The sequence below is a fragment of the Mus musculus genome, chromosome 4 (genome assembly GCF_000001635.26).
Source record: "Mus musculus strain C57BL/6J chromosome 4, GRCm38.p6 C57BL/6J".
Taxonomy (NCBI): Eukaryota; Metazoa; Chordata; class Mammalia; order Rodentia; family Muridae; genus Mus; species Mus musculus.
This window is the reverse complement of record NC_000070.6, coordinates 32,238,080-32,262,166: the sequence shown is the minus strand read 5'-3', so window position 1 is coordinate 32,262,166 and position 24,087 is coordinate 32,238,080. Positions and strand designations below refer to the sequence as shown.

General features: G+C 47.5%; 1 protein-coding gene across 8 annotated transcripts in view; it reads right to left on the bottom strand.

Annotated features, from left to right (window-relative positions):
- Bach2 (BTB and CNC homology, basic leucine zipper transcription factor 2) overlaps positions 1 to 23,754 on the bottom strand; it is a 347,697-nt gene extending 323,943 nt beyond the window's left edge. For 4 of the 8 annotated variants that reach the window (XM_030253109.1, XM_030253110.1, XM_030253111.1 and 1 more), the window contains exon 1: positions 23,078 to 23,726. The gene's annotated coding sequence lies outside the window, so the exon portion shown is untranslated. Of the gene's footprint in view, positions 1 to 9,845; positions 9,945 to 23,077 lie in introns of all 8 variants that reach the window. The other 4 variants (XM_030253108.1, XM_030253112.1, XM_006537566.4 and 1 more) reach the window with 2 other exon arrangements.
- Positions 23,755 to 24,087: the final 333 nt, after the last annotated feature.

Below are 24,087 nucleotides of genomic sequence, written 5' to 3'. Positions count from 1 at the left end.
CAAGTTCATATGACTAGTATTTCACTGTTACCCACTGTAAAATTATTAAGTCTGTGACATGTTGGAAATATAAAACAAAATGGCTGGCTCCCTCACCTAGACAGAGCAGTACAATGCTAAACGATGCAAGTCAGCATTGATGACAACAGTGCCTAGAAGCTTTTAACAACAAAAGACTGAATTCTGTTAAACGCACTTGGAGTGTGTTTAAAGAGTTATTTTTCATGACACTAAGCAGATGAGAGGGCAGATGCTGGTAATCTGTAAAGATGACTAGCCATTTGAGGTAAATGACTAAGCTGTTAGGAACAAGAAATGTTGGGTTTACAACTGAAGAGTGGGATAAGAGCCTGCGTGCCTAAACCCCAGACACCCCTGAGAGGGGCTGCCAACAGAGCCACCAAGGGTTGTTGGAACTGCAGAAGTAAATCATCGCAGACTTTCTTCCCCATAATCCTTCTGGGAAAAAGGCTAACAAGGACAGGAGACACACGGCAAGAACAGTGCAAGAGGCTTTGGGAGTCAGGAGAGAGCCAAGGAAAGGAAGACACCTGCACTCTTCTGAGTCGTCTCATAGTTCTAAGTGGAGACGTGGCTTCCAGAAGCTTCTAGAAGCAGGACATTACAAGTTTGTTTCAAAGAAAAACTGGGAGACAGAACCAAATAAACCTGTAGTCAGAAGGTAAGGTGGAGACGAGGCTCAGATGCAGGGTGCTAGCCCAGCACACACGAGGCCCTGGGTTTGCACTCTGACACTGCATGAACTCAGGGCAGTGGCACATGCCCACAGTCATGTGTTTCAGAGGTTCTAGAGGAAGAAAGATAAGAAGTTCAGTGTCATCTTGGACTGCATACTGAGTCTGACCAGCCCCAGGGATTCGAGATGAGACTACCTCTTTAAGAAAAGAAAGTCTTGTTGTGTTGGTCCCGTTCTGGAGACCACAGTCCTGAGATTTCAAGGGTAAAGCTTCCCTGTCCTATGTAAAAGACACTATTCCGGCTGAGGCTCCACTGCTAGATGAAGAATTAAAGGCAATTAATGGCTGCTAGAGAGGGAGACTCAGTCTTCTCCAGGGACACGCCACTGAGAGGCTAGACAGTCCCAGGGGGTCAGCTCTAATCACATACACACATGAGACACACCAAACAGCCTCAGCAGTGTGTGTGTGTGTGTGTGTGTGTGTGTGTGTGTGTGTGTGTGTGTGTGTGTGTACCTGTAAGGATAATTAAAGAAGAGGTCATAAATTGGGGGCACACTGAAGGTAAGAAAGGAAGGAAGGAAGGGTGAAATGAGATAGTACATACAGTATCCATGTATGAAATCCTCCCAAATAATTCCCTGAAAACAGACATATAAGTAAAATTATAGAGTAAACATTATGTGTTTATATATTTACAAATACATACACACATACACATATGTAACAACAATTAATGAAAAACAAAAAATGGTCATGATTTTAAAAGAGCAAGGAGGGGTCTAAGAGAAGGCTTGGAGGGAGAGAAGGGAAAGGAAAAATGATGTAATTATACTAACCTAAAATAAATTTAAAATAATTTGTAAAAAATGCAAAAGGGAACAACTTTTTTAAAGAAAAAAAAACACCTTTTTTAATGCTGATTTGTAATCATAGACAACATATAAACTGTAAACAATGAGAAAATGAGGTGGATTTCCAGGTCTGGCAGTTTAAATAAAACTCCACATGATAGTCTGGAATGCTTTACGAGCTGGCGGGACGCTAAAGCCAGGGAACCTCACACTCTGACTACAGCAGGGCTCAGAAAGATCTGCGACACAGTTCATTTGTATATGAACCCTCGGAAGAAATGGAGCGTGTGTCTGTGTGTGTCTCTCTCTCTCTCTCTCTCTGTGTGTGTGTGTGTGTGTGTGTGTGTGTGTGTGTGTGTGTGAGAGAGAGAGAGAGAGAGAGAGAGAGAGAGAGAGAGTGTCAATACAGTTTAGATTCTTTAATGACTAGTGTATTCCTAACACACACATGACTATGACCAAGGAGGGTCACCCTGTGGATGAGGTGGGAACCTGTGAATGTAGTTCCCCAGGCTGGTGTGGCCTTCACCTGTTTTGCTTCATCTACATTGATACCAACTGGGCCACAAAATGATGTCTTCAATGTCAGTAATGTAAGCACTTCCACAATGTTTTAAGGTTTCTGACCAAAAGCAACTTGGGGAGGAAAGGGTTTGTTACATCTCACAGTTTCACCTACCATCCAGGGAAGTCAGGGAACGAGACAATGCCAGGAACCTGTCAGTAGAAACAGGGACAGAGACCATGAAGGAGTGCTGCTTACTGGAATGCTCCTCATGGCTTGTTCAGCCTGCTTTCTTAGAGCACTTAGGGCCACCAGCCCAGAGATGGCACCATCCTCAGAAAGCTAGGCCTGCCTGTATCAGTCATCAGCCAAGAGGACTCACCACAAACTGGTCATTTCTCAGTTGAAGCTCTCTCTTTCAAACTGACTCTAGCTTGTGCCAAGCTGACATAAAACTAGCCAGCAACACAGTCAGAAACCAGGAGCCACCTGAGAGGTTCACGCATTCCAGCCCTGTGCTGAAAGATAGATTGGCTCACTGGAACAAACTGCTGGACCAGCCAACAAAGTAGTGTGCAACGAGATCCTTACTATGACCTTGAACTACTTGTGAGGCTAGCACCTAGAAAGGGGGCAGTTACACCAAGAACTTCCCAATATTCCAGTCTCTCCATTCAGCCTTACTGCGCAGAGCACAAGTGTCCTTCCCCACTGTCAAACCCCACGCCCTGGACAACTTGTTCCCCGTGATATCTTTTCAATAGCTGGAAATACATTGCATTCACTACGCCTTCAGACTTAACACATTCAAAAGTTTTCATTTCCTGCTCAAGTGCTTACCATCCCAGAAAACAAGAGCTTCTCTATAGGCCTCGTTCATTTCTACAGCACCAGAATCTACCCAGGCACTCGGGCACCAAATCCAAGGTATTTTTGTGCTCTCTGTTTGTCTGTCTTCTTCATGTTCAACTCCAATCATTCACCAAGACCTGCTGGTTCTTTATATCCCATCCCTGACTCTCACCACCGACCTGCTCAAAATAACTACTGTCCTCTTCTCTCTGATGTCCCCTTTCCTCCAGCTAGCCAGTGTGCTTCCCACCACCACTACTGCCATTCCAATCTTCCCAATATCCCCAGCTCTGAGCCTTAGGACCACCAAAGAAGCAACTCGCAAGGCTTAGCAGCTAGAAGAGGGACAACAGAGTAACCATGAGTTCTGGCAATGGAACCCCATGGTCCTCCTCTGAACCACAGTGCCAGCACTAATTTCCGTGTGCCTCGGTCTCCTCGCTCCTTCAGTGGACTCTGAAGAACAGATTAGTTAAAGCGTGCAAAGAACTTGGAACCACAGGTTATAGTTCCACCACTAAAAGCATTATCACGTGCAATCTGCCCAGAACTTGCCCTGCTTCGTTCCTGTTCTAATGAAAGAATATATTATCCACCTAACCTTTACCTAACTTTTATATGATACTGAGGCTTTTGTTTAAGATTTGTTTTTGCAAAATCCAAAAAGTCCACCCAAAAGAAGAACAAAAGGGGTGTGGTGGGGGGGGGGGGGAGCTTGCCACACAGAGAATTTGTTAAGATTTTTTTATACCTAAAAAGGGAATTTTTTAACCACAACCTTAGTCATAGACCTGCAGCAGGCAGATCCGAAGCAGTGAAAGATACCAAGGCAATAGACAACCTGGTGGATGCGCCCGGGTTCAGGCACCAGTGCCAGGGCTCACAGGACTGGCTGGCGGAAGTGGGCGCTGTACCCTTATCCCGCCCCCGCCTGACCACCTGCGGCAGCCGGGGAGGAAGCAGGCAACCCCCGCACATCTCCAGCTGCATCTCAGCAGCCACAAACTACGCAGGCATCATCTGATAGAGCCAAGGTTCTATCAGAAGCATCGATGTGAAGGGGGGAAAATCTTCAAGTCGTGATGAGTAACCTGTGTTATTAGATTCTATCACCAAGCTGTGAAGCTGGGCTAAAGGGGGACCCCTCTAAATATACCTACATGGCCACGCAAGGGCTCGGTCTGGCATCGATTTCTTTGGGCTCTTAAAGGCTGAAGTGAGGCAGGGAGGCTTGGGGGGGGGGGGTGAAGAAGGCCACGTGGCATCCCTGGGAGCTTCGAATCTTACCCGACTGGTTCACTGACGAATGGAAATGTCTGCATCTCCAAAAGCAGGGGGTGCCCTACCTAACCCTCTGCCCAGTATGGGCCAAGAGAAGCCCAGCAGCCCCGTGCCAGCACAGCGCCCTGTAGGGAACGCAGCCCGAGTTTGGAGCACACTCAAGTGAGGAAGTGGTGCAGAAACTCAGGAGGCATGTAGGTGACGAGTGAGCAGGAAGGGAGCTAGATTACAGGTCAGCCTTTAAGAGTGTCTGCTCTACCGGGATAATTTGTATCATCCCTTTAAACAGCTAAAGTAAAATGCACCTGCCCTGTAAATTGTGGAAGAGTACACCGGCTCCTCAAATGTGACTTGAAAACTGTTTTTTAACCTCTCAGGGTGCTCTCATTCTTTATTAAAAATAAGAAAGTTAAAGTACTTACCACAACTTAGAATTCTTTAAAAGAAAATAAAATCACCAATGAACATTAAAAATGTGATCCAAACTCTACTCAGTATCTCAAAGCACCATAAAGACACAACTTCCAACCCAGGGACCTGTTCCAACAAGTCCAAGCATAGAGTTGGGAAAGGGAATGCCCCAAGCTAATGTCACATTCTCTACAGTTAGTTTATCTTGCCACTACGGCTGGCATGGTGCCCTTGTCCAGTAAGGTCACAGACTATACTTCAAGTGACTATCTTTTTGACATTTATCAAATTCAACTCCAACCTCATAAAGCTGCCCAATATTCAATGTGACTTGGTCATCTACAATCTGGTAAGATGCTGTAGTTTTCAAAAATAAATGTATACATTATAAACTCATATCAGAGTCAAAGTCACCTAGGTAGACATAAAGCTACAAACCTCGTGGCAACTGGGATTGTGTCTGTTCCTGTATGCCCCTCCCAGGGTACTCAGCCGAGAGATCTGCATACTGAATGACCAAAACGAGCAAGCACGAGAGCTGACAAAGTCCATCTTGTAGCCAGTTACTAGTATGGTAGGCTGTGGTCAAATTTAGAAATCAACTGAAGAATCTTGTTAATGTAGAAATCAGATTTTAAGAATTTGAAAAAAAATGTATTCTTTGACAATTTTGTACATCTGTACAAGGTATCTGGATCATTTATACTCCCCTCTCCCTCTCTACCAACAAAATTTAGATAGTCTTTAAATTCATCCACCTAAAAAGGAAGAGAATCTTGCTGAATATTAAATATAATTGTTTGTGAGGGCCAGAGGTGATGGGTGAATCCAAGGAGATTGTGTCTTCTGGATACAACAGGACTGACGCACATAGACACTTCAGAAACTACGGCATGGAGCACAGGGCCTGCACAGGTTCAAGTCAGACAGGGGCCCAGCACTGCGAGGGGAAAGTGGACGTGGGCTCCCACCCCTAACCAATGAGCTGTCTGAGACTGATACCTCCTGGCACAGGGAAAATCTGTTCTCTCCAATGGAGTCTCACTGGGGGGGCATATTAACTACATCACAGGACAGGCCCTATCACTAGGAATAGGTGTCCAACTCATCAAAAGGAACTCCATGGTATTTTTGTAGACTTTTTGCCTCATTTTGCTTTGTTTGGGCATTTTTTTTTCTTAAAAATATTGAATATTTTATTTATATTTCAAATGTTATCCCCTTTCTCAGTTTCCCCTTTGCAAACCCCCTATCCCATCTCCCCTCTCCCTCTTCTATGATGGTGCTTGCCCAACCACCCACATCTACCTCACCACCCTGGCATTCCCCTACACTGGGGAATGAAGCCTTCACAGGACCAAGGGGCTCCCCTCCCACTTATGTCCAACAAGGCCATCCTCTGCCACGTGTGCAGCTGGAGCCATGGGTCCCTCCATGTGTACTCTTTGGTTAGCGGTTTACTTACTGATTTTCATTTTTGTGGATTTGTGTTATCTGTGTGTTTCTTGTTTTTGATGTTACTTTTTAAGAGCAAGAAAGAAGAACATAGAGTTGGTTGGGTAGGGAGGTAAGATGGATCTGGGAGGAATTGGGGGAGGGCAAAACATGATCAAAATGCATTGTATGGGAAAATCTCAATTAAAATGATTTTAAAACATAATTACCCCTCATGAAGATTAGTAAAAATGTCCACAGCTTCTTTCCACCTTACAAAAACCCCCTGGTCTACTTTGTCTCATCCCCATGCATACACAGAACATTATCTAAGCCAACTTGCAAGGATAAAACAGATGTGGAAATGTGTTTAAACCAACAGCTCTCGGTTCTGCAGCCTCAAAGCACATACATACATGAGACATCGCCTCCAGGTTTACCACATTTACCGTGGAGTGGAGCATACTTTAGATCTAGTTTTCAGTCACTTAAGGAAGCTTTTATCTTGGAATTTTATGACTACCACACTGAGCTTTAGCTTTGCTGTGGACATCATGGGAGTGAGGGACTAATCACAGAAAGGGGAGTCAGTGAGTCACAGATTCTAACTAACCTCATCAGCCCAAAGAGATCTGTCGAGTATTTAAAGGAGGATGGTCTTCTGGGGGGACACGTAGCCATTTTATCTGCCTGCTCTACAACCTGGAGAATATTTGGATAACTACTATGAAACACGCAGACTCCAGAGCTCCCTGTGCAGGCAACGCTGTAAAATCCATGTAGCACAAGATTTGTTTGTTTGTTTATTTGTTTGTTTGAGATGGTGCACTCACTCACTCACAGATCAAGTCAACTTTGAACTTAGAGCAATCCACCTGCCTCAGCCTTCCAAGTCCTAGGACTTGAGTGTGTGCTGCCATACACAGCTGAGATGTTTTATTATTTACATATTTTTCTTCAGTAGTTTGAAAAGATAGACAGAACACTGATTTACTTTGGAATTTCTCATACGTACAGGAGAACACATTTGAAGACATTAACAGAGACCCTTACAGCAAAGATTCGGTCCTACACAGTGAAAAGAAGAAAGCACAAGGCATCGTATGTATTCTTACATGCATTCCCACGGTGGCCCATAGACACAGCAACCTAACTTTACATGGTGGGAGGGGGGGAGGGGAAGAAATCCTTACAGAAGTAATTCAGCAACACTAATACTAAAATGATACTGTTGCCATGGGAACTGGTATTTTCAGTTATATATGTGGCTTAATAAATAAAAGCATTAAGAGTTAGTAGGGATCCTAGACACATTGTCTCTCCGGTGCTAACAAAGATGTGGTCACCATGGAGGCAGCATGTGTGAGAGCACCAGGTAACACTGATGGAGGGGAGCTGGAGCTGGGAACACTTAAGGGATGTCACCGTAAGTAAAAGCCAGGCTCCACTGATACTCTCCGAGGCTCTGGGAGAATGCATAGGAATGTCGCTAATCTGTACTTGAATCGATTTCCATAACCCAGACGTAAGAGTTCCAGCTATCTCCGCTGATGTCATCTTGCTCCTCAGGATCCGGCAATTGTCTTGTATAAGTTCTAAATGACAGACCAGCCCTGAACTAATTCCAGAAAATGGCAATGCACAAATACTTCAAAAATTTTGTTATCCAAAAAGTTACACATATACAAAAATAGACACATTAAAAAAAAATAACATCCTTGATAAGACCTCTCTGCATCCTAGTCTTCTATCACCTCTGGCATGCTTGTGTGTGTGTGAATTTGTGTTTGACTGTGTGTGTCTGAGAGTGTGTGTTTATGAGCGTATGTGACTGTGTGTTTGAGCATGTGTATCTGAGAGTATGTGAATGAATGCGTGTATGTATGAATGTGTGTGAGTGTATCTATGAGTGTGTGTCAGTGTATGAGTTTGTGTGTATGTGTTTGGGTGTACTGGTGACAGTATTGATTCCCTTTACAGTGTGTCACTGTATGTATCTGTAAGTGATGTGTTAAGTCTCCCATGCTGCTGACCTCTCCATGGATAAACTTATCCTTTGTATTATTCTCTTCCTTATTCTTTTCACTCAACAGTGTGTTCCTGAGATTCACCCACCCATGCACTCTATTGGGTTCAGTAAACACGGAGACCTTAGTACAGGCCTCCTCAGCACAGAACAAACTGTTCCATCATCCCTCCAGCCTAGGGGCTGCCATTTTCCTGACCTACAGATGGAGCTTAAGGGCCCTTGGTGCTTCCACAGGGCAATGCTGTTCTCCACACCCTCCCAGATCCATTAGCTCTCCCTCTCCACACAGTATCCAATACACAGACAGAGCAAAACGTATCAACCTTAAGTCTAACCTTAGCATTCGGGAGGTGGTGTACTCAACAAGCCCCGTCAATGCTTCCTGAGGCACAGTAAGAGTGTTTTTTGCCTATCCATTTACAGTGAGAATGCTGAGTTGTAAGTGATTTGCCTGTTGAACTTGATTAGACTATAAACTTCTCCAGCATAATTGTGCCAAGTTATACTCCTACCAGCCACATTCAAGACCAACACATAGTAATATCTGATTTTTAAGTGTCTGCCAATCCAGACAACATGTAATGATATGTCTTTAATTTTCATGTGCTTGACTGTCAATAAGGCCTCAATCTCTTATGGCATTTGTTAGTCATTTAGGTTTCCTATTTTGTGAAATGATATTGGATTATCTGTGTTTTTCTTATTGATTCATGTGTTTGCTTTTTACATATGCTAGGCCCATCCAATATACAGGCCACCAATATTAACTACTATTTTGGGTTTGTTTTCTCATTCTTTGTGTTGTCACTAGTGAGCATTCAGCTTTTTTTGCAAATAATAATGCTGAAAGGCTCCTTGTATGTCTTTATTATTATTATTATTATTATTATTATTATTATTATTATTAGAATTACCAGGCAGGCAGTGGTGGTGCACACCTTTAATCCCAGCACTAGGGAAGCAAAGGTACATAGATATCTGGGTTTGAAGCCAGCCTGGTCTACAGAGCCAGGTCCAGAACAGCCATGGCTACACAGAGCAACCCTGTTTTGAAAAATCACAAAATAAAATTTAAAAAAATTAAAATTAAAAAGAAAAAAGAATTGCCTAGGTCTACAATTAGAATCCTCCATATCTTTCTAAGCAATGAATTTTAAGGAGGTCTAATTTGTGGACAGTCAAGAAAAAGACTCTTGCTGGGCATGGTGGTCCATGCCTTCAATCCACTACTCAGGAGGCAGAAGCAGGAAGATCTCTGTGCCTTCTAGACCAAGTTAGTGTGCATAGCGAGTTTCAAGCAAGCCAGAGCTACAGAACGAGTCCTTTCCTTAAGGAGGGGAGGGGATGCTGCTGCTAACAGCCAACGCAGAATAGAACCCGAAGCTGTAGGCATAGCGGCCAACAGGAATGAAGTCCCCTTCAGCGAACCCCACACCATCTTGAGGACACTCCAGATCCAGCTCCACTCTTCAGAGCGTTCCTTCCCTCCAGTCCTTGCTGTCCCCTCTCTCTGTGCAGCTCAGTCCTTGCCATCCTCTCTCTCTGTGCAGCTCACACCACACTGATCTCTACTGCTCACTCGGGCCCCTGGGCACACACGGCTGTCGTGAAACAGACACAGCATCGTCAACATCAACCACAGCCTGTCTCTAGGTAGCCTGCCATTTACACCGAGTTCTTAACAGAACCGTGGGAGAAGAGCGGGCCTGTAATGCAGACGTTCATTCAAAAGGTAGTTTTAGAATAAACTTGAAAAACTTCAGAACCAAAATATAACTCACAATTTGGGAACCAGTGTGAAGCAGAAATGCACCTGTAGTCTCAGGGCAGGAACAGGTTTTAAGAGCTTTAAATATCTTGCCGAGGCGTCTGTGCTTTTTCTGTGGGCAGAAAAACACAGCAGGTGGAGTTCAGAGTGAGGCCCAAGGAGCCAATTCACTCCCTCCCTCTTCTCCTCGGTGGCCATGTTAGCTAGCGCAACATAGAAAAGCACCAGGAATAAAAGATGCAGAGAGGACCAGAGAGGCATCCCATCAAACCCCAAAGTACCAACAGGTCAGCGTAAGACAAAAGATCCATTGTAAAAGAAGTTTCCAAGAGGCAAGACTGACGTAAAACTTCATTTAATTAAAACAAAAAAAAACCCAGAAAACACAAAAGAAAACAAACAAAAAACCTTCTGTGAGAAGCTGGCAAGAGGCTCAGAGGTTAAAAGCAGGTACCCTAGGGGGCAGTTCTCAGCAGCACCCACCCACCTCACCTGCACACATCCACACACACACATTTACTTACTTATAAATAAAATCCTACTGTGAGTGTTGTATTTATTCATTCATTCATTCATTCATTCATCTCTCATTCAAATACTACTGAATGCTGTATTTCTCTCTCTCTCTCTCTCTCTCTCTCTCTCTCTCTCCCTCCCTCCCTCCCTCCCTCCCTTCCTCCCACCCTCCCTCCCTTCCTCCCACCCTCTTTCCTCCTGTGAGTGCTCTGTGAAGGATTCACTTCCCTGACCAGGCAGAGAAGGTATAAGGCCTGCCCAGCAGCTCAGGACAAAGGGTGGTCTACACATTAAGAGGGAGCAATGGTTAGAAAGCTAAGAGCGCAGGTATGTGAGCAGGCAGGCTCCTCCTGAACCTGGAGAGTCCCTTGTTCTAACTTCAGAGTCTTTGTGGCAAAGCACTGACAGAATGGCCTGCAGCAAAAGCCAACCAAACTAGCCAGAGAACAGGCAAGGCTCCACATGTAGACTGGAGCAAGCTGGTGCTCAGGACAGCGGCAGCCCTGGCCATGGACACAGGCAGCTCGCTTCCTCTCTGTCGGGGCTGACTCTCTTCTGTGAACCCCCTTGTTGGAATCCTTTGGCCATGACTCACAGGGCAATCGGGCTACTCAGCAAGCCCACAGCCCTTCACAATAGACTGTGTAGGAGGCGCCCAGCTCCCGGTGGCCTGTGGTCTGTTCAGTTTTTTCCTTTCTGCATTCTGGGAGGATCTGCTTTTCAGCCACACTTCCCTCAAAACACAGCCCTGGAGGCAACGCTTAGTGCACAGATTTCTGAGCGATGAAATAATCCACTTTGCTTTCTTAGTCAGAGCGAAACTAAAAACAGTAAGACGAAAAAACAATGGGGTCACCATCACACCTACAAAAACACGATTTCATACTCTGGTGACATAAAGAGGTCAGGGGGGAAAAAGCTCAAACTAACATTTTCCAACCTTTCACTGAGAGCAGGGGCTAAAACCGCATGTTTTGAAGGGCTCACGCTGTGTTATTATTAGAAGTCACAATTCTATTGACACTGATGAGTCACCCCTTATCGACAGAAACCAAGACCGTCCGTCAGCATATGCTACAGTCACTGTGGCTTTCTCTTTATTACTGGTCAGAGAGCCCTCCTTTCCTGGAGAAAGCTTCTCCAGGCTAGCAAGAGGCTCTGTCTCAGCCCCTGCTCAGCTTTCCCTGCGCCAGCTCAGCAGCTTTGCATCATCGTCTGGGAGTCTAGGATGATCTGATCAACTCCCGTCCACAAAAGGAAGTTTATGTAGCGACCTCAGAAAAAACAGCATTTCACACTTTCTGACGAAAAACCCAAACCGGAGCTATGTAAACAAAACAGGCAGAGGGAGTCAGCTAAGTCAGGTGACAGCATCTTCCTGACCCCAGGCTAGGCGCTTTGTTTTTGTTTTCACATCAATAGCCAGCAACAGATATAAACAAAGGCTGTGGTCACCAGGGGACGACTTCACTTGCTAGTCACACCCCCTTACTGGCCCTGCCTCCTGTTTCTGCTGCCCACAGAGGGAGAAATGGGCCAAGTGTCTGTAATGCCAAGGAAGTCCACTTCAAGTTTTAAAAAGTCCTTGAGGGGGTGCTAAGTCGTTAACAGCAGAATCTCTCCTTACCCATTTGTCTGGGTTTGAAGATTCCCAAAACAATAAAGTGAAAGCCAATTCTTCCAGAAATGAGGTTGTGCCCTATGCTGTCCCTGTAGAGGCAGACATGTGCCTGCTTTTCCTACCAGCCAGAGGCTGTGCTGGGGAGACAGAGGGAAGAAGAACCCAGCCAGTTCACAGTGATCACAGACCCAATGACAGCCGACCTCCCACCCTCCCCAGGCCATGCTGGTCCTAAGCACCGCAGGCAGAGCAGCCAAGGGAGCCCCACAGCCCCGGCACATGAGTCAGCAAGGGGACTGCTGACTGCGCAGCACTGTGGCATGTACAATGCAGGGTGCAACAAAACCGGGACACACAAGAATCTCTGCACGCATGCACGCGCACGCGCGTGCGCGCGCACACACACACACAGACACACACACACACACAGACACAGAGACACACACACAGATACAGAGACACAGACACACACACACAGACACACACACACACACACAGACACACACACACAGACACACACACACACAGACACACATACACAGACACACACACACACAGACACACACACACAGAGACACACACACACAGAGACACAGACACACACACACACCACCGCCGCCCACTTATTACTTTCCTCTGTTAGAACAAAACATGCAGATAATCTACACCCTGGCTCAAAAATAAGTAATGACCAGTAATAATCAGGAGTGGTAATAAAAAAATTTAAAAAAAAAACAACTCACTCTCCGTGTTTCAATGTGTGGAACAGCTGCATTCAAATCTCCTGAGCCAGTTAATTTTAACTGGCTTTAATTTTAACTAGATTTAACTGCTTTTCCTCTCCTCTGACAAATCAAAATAGCTGCCCTATCGACCACAAGAACCGGTAACCGAAGCACAGTTCCTGTTTTTCGGAAGAGACTTGCATTCAAAGCCACATAGGAGGTGTTTAACATATGTGGGAATTGAAGTGTTGAATGAGGGAGACTGAAACTCAGACACGAACTCAGGCCCCATTGGCGGCTTGTACAGGACCATCTCATGCCAGACTCTGACCCACGTGCCTTCAGTTCTGCTCTCTCATTTAACACAGAATCCCAAAGTCCACGTGGAAGGTCTGGAACTCAGAACGCATTTCCTCAAAGCCAAGTGCAATGTGCCCATCAGGGGGCATCTCAGGACAGACCACAGACCACTCCAGCTTAAAAGTGTGCACTGGAGGTTGTATAACTTACAAGTGGGAAATACTACTGCAACAACGGCTCCAAGAAGAATGAAGACAGCCCCCAGCCCCACCCCCAACCAACCGAGTCTGGGAAAATGTCTAATTAGCAGAGAATGAAGGACCAAGTCTACTACGAGACTTCCGCACAAAGGGAAAAGAAAAGTATTGATAGTTATTCTCAATTTTAGTCCCAGGAGGAAGAGGATGAAGGGAGGAGGAGAACAAAGAAGAGAAGAGAAGAGCTGGTGACTAGGGAGAAGAGGTTGAGGTAAGGAGGAGAGAGAGCAGGAAGAAGGGGGAGGAGAAGGACTCAGGAAGAGTTGAAAAAAGGAAGAGAAGGAAAGGGTTCTGAGAGCTGTGGAGTCGGGGAAGGGACGATGGAGGTATATTTACCCTCAGGAACTAGAGCGCACTCTCCACTGAACTACCCTTGGGCAGAAAAGCCTCTCCACACCCTATATCACGGATGAGAAAGACCGAGTCCAGCACAGTTCCAGAGGCTGGCACTAGATGGCGCCACCAACTCAACATAGCATGGTTGCTGGAGGGGTAGCAAGCAACTCTGACTTCATCCCCCAGGAGTTGTTTACCAGGCAAGGGCTTTATCTAAAACAAGCACTGCTCCCTTAACCAGTCAGCCTCTCTTCATGTCCAGAGAGCACCACTGTGCTAACAGAAGAGGTCAAACCAATTCTGAAATAATTTCCTCAGTCCATTTTTATCAATGAAACTGGGGGGAGGGGAGTGAAGAGGATGGTGGAAGAAGTTGGGTGCACGGCCTCCCCTCACCATAATATTCATGAATTCAAGGATAATTTCAGAGGATGTTTGCCATTAACTGACAAAAATCCCAAACCCTTGGCCACGTTGTTTCCCCCTTGAAGATGAGTTTAAATGTCACATGACACACCTGTGACAGGCAGAAGAATTCAAATCCAGCGTCTCACAGGTGAAGCTCCCAGAATAACAGATCGTGGCAAATCAGCCATGTTTTACATCTTCATTTTACTGTGGTTGTGTCCTCTGATCAGCCTGTCTCCACTTCCTGCCGGTGCTGAGCTCCTGACGAGACCCCCTCACTCACCATGGCACAGAGACCATCAGCTGATCACCACAGTGGAACATTCCAGGCTTCCTCTCTTGCATACTTCTTTGCCTGTCTCTCGCTCAAATGCTGACATCTCACCGAAGTAGTGCACTGGGTATGCTGAGCAACCAATTTCCTCCTAAAACGCTATTTATACAATCCCTTTCTGATACTGGCTTGAGGTCAGAAGGGCAGGAACTGGCTATCACACCAGGTGGCCAAAGGCAACAGAGTGTAACCTGGAAGTGGCTGCAAGAGGATTCTGGGAACTGATGGCAACATGCCTGCCTAGCTTCCTTACAATTCTGATAAGGACTGCTGTCCCCAACGCTCGTCATCCCATGGAATGTGTGCGAAGGAAGGGTTAATTTGAAATGTGTCTACATTTTCCTCTCACTGAATGGTAATAATATCTTTCACAGATAATTTCTCTTTTTTTCCCTTCAGTTTGACTCTTCAGGGTTTATTCATTTGCATAATATGGAATCTTGAACCCATATAGATATTCTACAAATCAATGTGAGTAATTCTCCCACTAAATCAGCAGCTTTAATTTAAGCTCATCATTGTTTGCATAGAAATCTTCATGCACTCATCTGCCTGATTTTTTTAATCACTTAAAACCTCCAACACTGACACACTAAGTATCTCCGCATTTAGCTATCTCCAAATTTTGAACTCATTGCTAAAAAGAAATGAGCCACAGTACATTCATACGCTCTATTATTTCCCAAACTGAGCCTTTCCCGTGCACTTAAGGTTCAGCCAGCCCCAAGAATGCCTCTTGACTGAAGTGTCAATTTGCTGTCCAGTCCAGGCAGAGTGGCGCTGAGTAAGCACACAGCCGTGACCCTCACAAACCCCAGGTAACTGGGACACTTGCCAAGCAGAGTCCTTCAAACCCATTCAGATCTCCAGCTCAAAGTTGCAACATGCTAATCTGGCAAGATAATCTCTTCCTGAAACTGCCTCGAATGGGGACAAAGGTCACTACTTTCTCTGTCACTGCTTGCTAACATTCCCAATTAGGAACGCTAATGGAATTGGTCGTGAATGCCATTCTTCCTCTAGTGTAGAGTGCTCCCAGGGTAGAGTGCTCCCAGGATTAGAGGAATCATTGCTTACAATTTTTATCCTCTTCTCTCACCAAAAAACCTCAAATAGCAAATTCTTCAGCCATCAAGAGGCCGGAGTGTGAAGAACAGAGTTAAAATCTGAGGATGGAGAAACAGGATCCATGTTCCACCTCTTTATCTTTGGCTCTCCTGTGTTATCACTTTTACTTTCAGATGCTTAAATGCTTACTAGGTCAGATCCGAGGAACACAGTTATTAGAAAGTGAATCACGAGGCTGCCTGGAGATACACATTCAATTCAGGTTCCCAGAGAAATTGTTTTTTTTTTTTTTTCAAGTTTGTCTTTTGGATAGATGTCAAGTCAAGAAAACAGCCAGTATTTCAGAGTGAGCTGCCTAAATGTCCACTCCTGATATCAGCAACGGAGGTCCCACTGAGGGGGACACACAGCATGGTGGCCCCTGCTTGCCTCAGATATCTCCTGCCCAGTCCCTGCTTTCCCAAGCACTATCTGCTGCCATCCATGATTCTGCCCCAGGTTATTAGGACGACTGAGTTCATGCAAGCAACACATACACAGGGGAAAACAGAGGTGCTTGCGCATGCGTCCTAGGTGACCTGTCTTAAGTAGGTACTACCATTCCTTTTAAGTTAAGCTTCCAAGAAAGGCCCCAAATCATTCTTGGTAGCAAATCCTACTACCCGTCCCCCCCCTTTCTCCACCCATCTGGGAAGTTTGGGGCTTCTTAGAAGCTAGACCCACATTTTCACGAACCATCTTTGCATAGGTCTAACATATGACATTTGACCAAAGGAAACGTCCAAATAGCTTCTGGTCATTCAAATATTGTCAAACGTCGTTAAAATGCTCAAAGTAACAATGTTAACTCGAATGTTATCTTGTACTTTTTTCCAAGTAGGAACAGGAGTGTACTTTGGGCAATTAGCAATTCTGTTTTCATCCAGTTCTAAAGGCAGTGGTAAATAAATCAATTCTGGACTCTGTAGACAAGACTATCATTTGCCAAAAATGGCCCCAGGGGTTATACCGTGGGTTGCACAATACTCCAAAGGGCCAAAGATAAATGTGAATTAATAGGATCAGGAGGCTGGAGGAAAACAGCAAGCCCCAAGTTTTAAAATGGCCTTGTCTGAAACTCATACCTATGGGTGGGGAGCATCCTTAACCATCTGACCAGGTCAAATCCCCACGGTAGCCCGTGGAGGATGGCATGTCTCCCCTTTACACAAGTTAGAATGTGCTGGCTATCAACTAGAAAGTCTTCCAACTACATCGTGTACTTAAGGGCCAGGGCCGGGACTGGGTCACCAGCCACAGTAAGAGACACTACACGTCTGTGATGAATGCATGTGGCATTCGTCTTTAAAGATTATAGTTTCAGGGACTGGCGAGGTGGTTCAGCGGGTAAGAGCACTGACTGTTCTTCCGAAGGTCCTGAGTTCAAATCCCACCCGTAAAGAGATCTGACGCCTTCTTCTGGTGCATCTGAAGACAGCTTATTTATAATAATAAATGAATAAGTGTTTGGGCCGGAGCGAGCAGTGATGGAGTGAGCAGGGTCGACCAGATCAAGCAGAGGTCCTAAAATTCAATTCCCAACAACCACATGAAGTCTCACAACCAGCTGTACAGCTACAGTGTACTCATATACATAAAATAAATAAATAAACCTTTTTTAAAAAGATAGCATCCATAAACAGTACTGTCTGGGATGAAAATTAAAACTGCTAACAATTTACGGCTTCTAGGCTAGGTAGTGGCGCTGCACGCCTTTAATCCCAGCACTTGGGAGGCAGAGGCAGGAGGATCTCTGAGCTTGAGGCCAGCCTGGTCTACAGAGTGAGTTCCAGGACAGCCAGAGCTACACAGAGAAACCCAGTCTCGGAAAACCAAAGGAGGGCAGGGCAATCTATGGCTTCTGGAACACTTGCAGAGTTAGCGAGCACACATGTTCACCTGTTCATTTGCTCATTTGGTGGAATAGAAGTCACTATTGGAGTCAGAGAATGGCCACAGGTTAGACAATGCTGGTCCCCAGCAAACTTCTGAAGTATCTGCCCAAAGTGACGGGGAGAGAGAAGGCGCAGGGGACAAAGACCACAGTGACGGGAACTTGCATATGCCAACGCCTTCTTCTGAAATGAACCAAAGCCTGCCTGTATCAGCTGCAGGCTCAGGAAGGACCAGAAGAGCAATGAGAGCTGGAGGGTCAGGCTAACGCCTGGAGAAGAGGAAAGCCCGGGACGGATGGACCACAGGGGAGCAGGCCAGGAGCAATGGCTCTCTGTACAGCGGCCGTGGGTCCTGAAGCCCTTGGGAAGAAAACAGAAGGCCAGGAGGGAAATGACACATCTTGAAACCAAAGGACAAGTCATGATCAGGCACAGAACAAAGGAGATGCTAACCAGGGGACTAGGCCGTGATTATGAAGTCACTGGGAAGACTGAGAGGCATCTTGGCTGTAATTCCAGAGACTCGAATGAACTGGTACGTGAAACGCTTTCTGATTCGGGACATTCATTATTTTGGTGGGGGAAAAAAAAAGCTCAAAGAAAGACAAAGCCAAGTTTGCCAGAGTTCTGAAGTGGGGCCACTCGTGGCCTCCAGCTACATATTCTTTAGGAATGAAGGCGCTCTTGAAAGGGCAGCGGGATAAAGACTCCGAGACCATTTCCCTCTTTAAGGGGGCAGCATGTTGACTGTAAGGTTAACTTTCAGCTTTAAGGAGACTCACACCTGAATTAAACAAGAAAGGGGAAAAAAATTTTTAAACTTGAAGGAAAATCCTGACAAATTACTTCTCTGTTAAATATTTCCAAACTAAACAGAAAAAAAAGAAAAATGAGTAGCATTTTGAGCAACCTTGCTGAAGTTGTAAAAATGTTTAGTTCACATTGTTTCTAATTTTTTGTAAATATTTACATAGAATTTTAATACGTATTAAATACTCTGTCATGTATTGTCACTGATAAGACAGCGTGTTCTCTCTCCGTTCCATGACTGGTACCGCTTTTCCTAAGACAGCTCCAGCTCTGTCAAAAGCGCCCGCACAGACGTTCCAGTGTTTGCCATCAGCCCTGACTTCTGAACTTTGAGTGCCTCTGGGAGGGCCTGATGTCACTGAAGTCTCTGAAATGCCCAGATGGAAAGCAGAACACAGAGGAGCACGGAGGGCTTGCTGCCTGAACTGCAGGAGTTGACAACACCTTACATCTCATACTGTTCCTGCTCCACAGCCTCGGGGGCTGGGGTTGTGTTCTCCCTGGGCTGCAGATCTCGCCACACTGCAGTCCAGTCATTGACTTGGGGCAGGATTGTGTATTTCAGACCGGGAAAACGAGCCCCGAGCTAATCCAACCTTTTGACATTCCATGACACTATACACTGTTGAGAACCTCACAATGGAGTTCTAAAAAAAAATAATAATAATGTCCCTAAGGTTTTAAGTAAAAGTTACGGTTTTGTGTTGAACTGCATTCAGAGACCCTCATAGCACAGTGCCGGGCCACAAGCAGCAGGCTGAACGCTCTAGGAGCAGACATTCAAAGGTTCAAATCGCAACTTGCCAGTTCTCAAGAACCAGCAGAGCACCTACCTCACAGGTTGTTCTATGAGTCAGTGAGACACATGGAGGTGAAGAACTTCGTACTCTCTAGCAGAGCATGAACAATCAATAAATCAAACCTACTGTTTTAACCAAGTGTCCCCAAGTGCAAGCATATATGGCAGTCTTCAGGCACTAAACAGGAAGTTACTCTACTTTGGTCAGCAACAACGCAAAGAAGCTGGATAGTTCACAAACAATGGGTTAGCTACCTGCAGCGTAACACTGTGCCCATGGAACTAAGTACTTAACCTTCTAGACTGAAGTTTCTATTTTAAAAAGAAAGGTAGTGATTCCTGAACAAGATGTTAATTTGGACCTCCATTGTTCTTAAGCCTTTCTGGTTTCTTGACCACTGTACAACTCCTCCGGTAGAGGCCTACAAATTATCCACTATGTGTCAGACTTCAGAGAATAATAGATTATTAAGTCTGAAAATATTAAACAACAAGATGTTTTAGTATACTAAGTAGTACTCAGTATAGGCCACCTGCAGCTTTAAAAATGATGTTTGTTTATTTAACTTACCGAGAGAGAGAGAGAGAGAGAGAGAGAGAGAGAGAGAGAGAGAGAGAGAGAGAGCGCAACTTTCAGAAATTGGTACTCCCCAAACTCAAGTGCTCAGGCTAGTCAGACTTGGCTCCCTAGTGCCTTTATCCACTGAGCCATTTCTGATCCAGCCCAAGTTCCTACAGACATTCTCACCAACGCTCTAGAGGGGATTTCACAGGACAACCCGGATCAGGCAAGGGACCTGGCAGCACAAAGCCTGCATTCACACTCACCCTGCCTGGCAACAGCAGACAAGGGCTTAGAAGTGGCTGCCCCCCACCCTCCTATACTATGCCCTCTCCTCATCGGGACCAGATGCACAGTTTGAGGGATGTGGTGGAAAGTGGAAATGAGGCCCCTTTCTTTGTTTATGATTTAAGATCTTGAAGAGGCAAAGACATAATTTTAAAGCAGGTGTGTGCTATCTGAGCAAGAGAGGGCAGAGCAGTGTGCAGATGCCCGGTCCTGGCCTCGGAGGCTGTTCTTCACTCCATCCCATGATCCTACATCCCGCCCCCCCCCCCCGTGCCCCCAGAGAATCAGCAAGGTGCTAATTTACCTAAGCACTGGCTCACTCATTCAACAGTCAGGCCAGCCTTTGAAGCAAACCAGAAACTAAGTCTCTGAAATCCGATGGAGGTTTAAAACCAAGAGCAGTGTCGCTTGAGAGACCAAGGGTCTCTTTCTTCCTTGTTAAGACTGGATCCATACCAGAGATGCTAAGCAAGAGCTAATCCAAGTGAAATCAAACTGCTCCCAGCAAAACTGATTGGCCTGGGCCCTTCTGTTGGCATCGAAGGAGGCTGCATCACAGATTCAGAGGAATAGAGTTCCCAGTCACTAATGAATTACTGCATCCCATTGGCTGGGCTGACCATGGGCACAGAAGTGCAGGGCTGGCTTGAGAGAGATTTGAACGTGAACCTGACCATCTGGCACCCTGTAACTCACTTTGATCACAAAATGAATTGCAACAAATTGAAGAGCACATGGCTCGAGTTAATTGTCTCATCTGTAATCTGAACCTACTTTTAAGCACTTATTATTACCCTCCATCAGGTGGAAACATTTCCTCCCATCACGGCAAAGTGCATTTTCCTGATGAACTGTAATGGATCATTAAATTCCATATCTGAATAACAATACTTTGCACTTATTCGGTGCCTTTCATCCTGGGATTTCAAGGCAGTTTGCAAATAATTAAGCCCCTCACACAGCAGCCAGAGGTGAGTGGCTGGAAGGGAATTGCCTGAAGATTCTGAGTCAAAGGGCATAATTCAATGGAAAGAGAATACACCGCAGCCTCCCAGGCAGCCTCCCAGACACCGGTAGCACTGAAAGTAAATTAGGGGCTATTTGATTCCCTCCGACTCTTTCTGCCTCACTCTTGCTCGGTGGCAGATTCTGACACACAACACACAAAGCACTAAGAACTACCTACCAGGGGTGCTTACAATCTAGCTAGGACACTTAGACATCATACACCTGAGGAGGAAAACAGATCTGTACGAACTGACATTCCAACCCCCTTGATAGTCAAAGAATTTATTCAAACATTTAGATTACCATGTGGCAAACCTGAAGCCCTTTAAAATACAAAATGTAAATATTAACCAAACTATTTTATGGTGGCAGATCTCGTTTCTGGACCCTACCCACCTTCATTTGAATGACTTTGGGTTTCAAACATAGCAATTAGTGCCAAAGTGGGTGATCAATAGTTTTAAAGTACAGAACAGGAGAAGCCATACAAAGTTTTGTGGTGATTATAAGCGCCTGGAAAACTGAATTACAATAGAGACACTGACAGAACGTTCACTGGAACAGTTTGGCTGCAACACTGTGAATTGGCAAGACTAATTCTAACAAGATGTCTTTTTTTTTTCCACCACGTTTATTACCTGCAAGAATGAAAAGGGCCGACCACTGGCAAGCTGTTAGAGGCTCAGGATGGGATGACCTCACATTTTAAGCAAGTCGCCCGCTGCCTTGCAGAAATAGCCATCTCTTCAAGAGGAGGGGCATAAGGCAGTTCAAGCTTAGCTTTTCTAGTCAGCCTGAGCTTTAGCGGCACAATTTCCTACATGATACATTTTAATGATCTGAGAAAACCGTTATCAGAGTTAACATCTCTAATTTTACTCTTAAACAGACAAAAGCAAAAAGAAAAAAGAAAAAAAAAGATCTCATTAGGCAGTATCTCCGCCAAGGTTCCCACTAGGCTAGGAAGCATTTTTATCTAAAGTAATTACCCTTTTTAGTTAAATACACTCAGCAGATGAAATTAACAGAGTGAGAGACTATGACACTAGACAGCGAAGGTGAAAATCCAGGAACGCGTCGCCTGGCCGCCCACAAGCCCGCTGCAAGTCGCAGTTGGGTCTCTGGGGTGGGACGCTCCAGCCCCTCTCGTTCCAGGAGGCAGCGACAGCAGTGGCTGGACCCGCGGAATGCGAGGAGCATCTTGTTGGGTCACACACAAAACCACCCGGACCACAGCCTGGCAGGAACTTCGCCCAAGTTGCCAAACTTGCATGAATACAAGAGGAGGCTGGGGAGATTCAATGTGCCCACGACCCCGGGGGCCTGGGATGTGCGGCTCTTCAGACACGCGCCGCCCTGCGGGCTTCCTCTAAGTTCCGCAAATCCTCGCCCAGCCCAGATGCTGAATCAAGTCCTCTCTCGCGGGCACCTGGGGTAGTCCATGAGCGCCGCCCGCCGCCCTCTCGGTGCCGCTCGCTCCTGAACACCCGGTGGGTGGGTGAACTGCGAGGGCCGCGGTGCGGGGAGGTGCAGCGAGTTGTCCCTTCCTTAAACTCGACTCTTGGGTGGAGCCCTGGGGATTGAGAGACTTGCACACAGGTGTGGATGTGTGTTCTAGGGCCTTGGGGAGAAGGCGGTTACAAGGTGTCCCCTCTTGGAAGCCCTGAGCTCCCCTGGGCACGTCTGCGCCCGAGGACCGGGGCTGCCTCTTTCTAGCGCCCGGCGCGGTCATCCGAGCCACCCTGCGGCGGCTGACAGCTGAGCGCACAGCCACAGAGCCGCAGGGCCACAGAGCCGCGGTCTTCGCGGAACGGCCGCGCGCGGGGGTGCGGTGGGCAGGGAGGGACCAGGCCACCCGGAATGGCCGGAGCGCGGGCTGGGGCCGGAGGCAGGGCCATGGGTCTGACAGCTGCTGCGGCTCCGGCGGCGCTGCTCTCCCCACCCGCCCTCCCGCCCCACGACTGACTTATTACCCTCGGCTCCTCCTCCCCCTGCTGTTCCAAAACACCCGGCGACGCGAGCAAAATACAATGCCGCCTCGCCCGCCGTAAACAGGCAGGCGGGAGAGCGCGCCCCGCCGCCGCGTCCTCCGCTCGGCTCCCACCCCTTTCCCGTTCCTAGAAAATGCCATAAGGCGGCCGTGGGCGGGGAGCGGCCGTTCGCCCTCCGGACTCGCTGCCCGCCGCGGCCCCACGCCGCCCGCTGCCCCGCTCGCCCGCTCCCCGTGCAAACTTGCCCCGCTGCGTCGCCTCGGCCCCGCGGCCCGGTCGGGCACTCACCTTCCCGGGAACTTTCGTCCCCCTGCGCCGGTCCTGCCCGCGTCTTCCCAGCCCGCAGCCCCCTCCCGGCCGCCGGCGTGGTGGGCGGTCCTGGGGTCACTGAGAGCAGGCGGAGGGGATGCGCATCACATGGCAGCTCGCTCGCTCGCAGCCCCCCGAGTCCGGGAAGGGGGAGGGGAGCGGCGCGCGCGGCGGGGGCGACGGGGGAGAGGGGGGACGCGGGCCGCGAGGGAGGGGCGGCGGGCGAAGCGGGGCGCAGGGGCGACCGCAGCCCGGTGCGCGGCCGCGGGGCTGGCTGCTGAGGCGGCGGCGGCGGGGCTGCTGGCTGCGCCGCGCGGCTCGCGCTCTCCCGGAACGCCCACACTCTCAATCGCTACATTGTTGACATTCGGCGCTGACGTCACCCGCTCCCCATTCACAATAACTTTACGGGAGCGGGGCAGCGCACCTCCCCGGCCGCTGGGGCGCGGTACGCCGGGTGACTGGCGTAAGCTTCTCGGCGAATGGCGCTCTCGGGGCTCCGGCTCCGGCTGGCGGGCGCGCGCTTCGCCGGCTGGCTCGGGGAGGGGGCGCGCCTCTCGCCGCCGCGGACGCCGGGCTCCAGGCTTTGTGCGGGCCGCGCGGCCCGAAGAGCCCTGTCTTCCCCGCCCGGATGACTTCCTAGCTCCGCCTCTCTTTGCCCGGGCCTTGAAAGTCAGGGCTTGTGGGGCTAGTGGGGTTGGGAGAGCTGCGAAGGCCAGTGTGGCACGTGGGGAGGTCGCCAGAGCCATGGGCACTTCATCAAAGGGAAAGCCGACCTGGAACCTGACATTCCGCGGCCGACTACAGCTTCCCTGAAGGAGCTGGACAAGATGAGCCATGAACCCTGGAAAGCTGAATCAGGCCCCCTTTTATGGGAAGTGGGCCTTGAGAAGAGCAGCTCCCTACCCAAGAAGAGTTCTTTAAAGGCCTACCCAATGGAGGGGGACCTCCAGCCACCAAGAGCTATATATTTCCCAGTCTAAAAGATC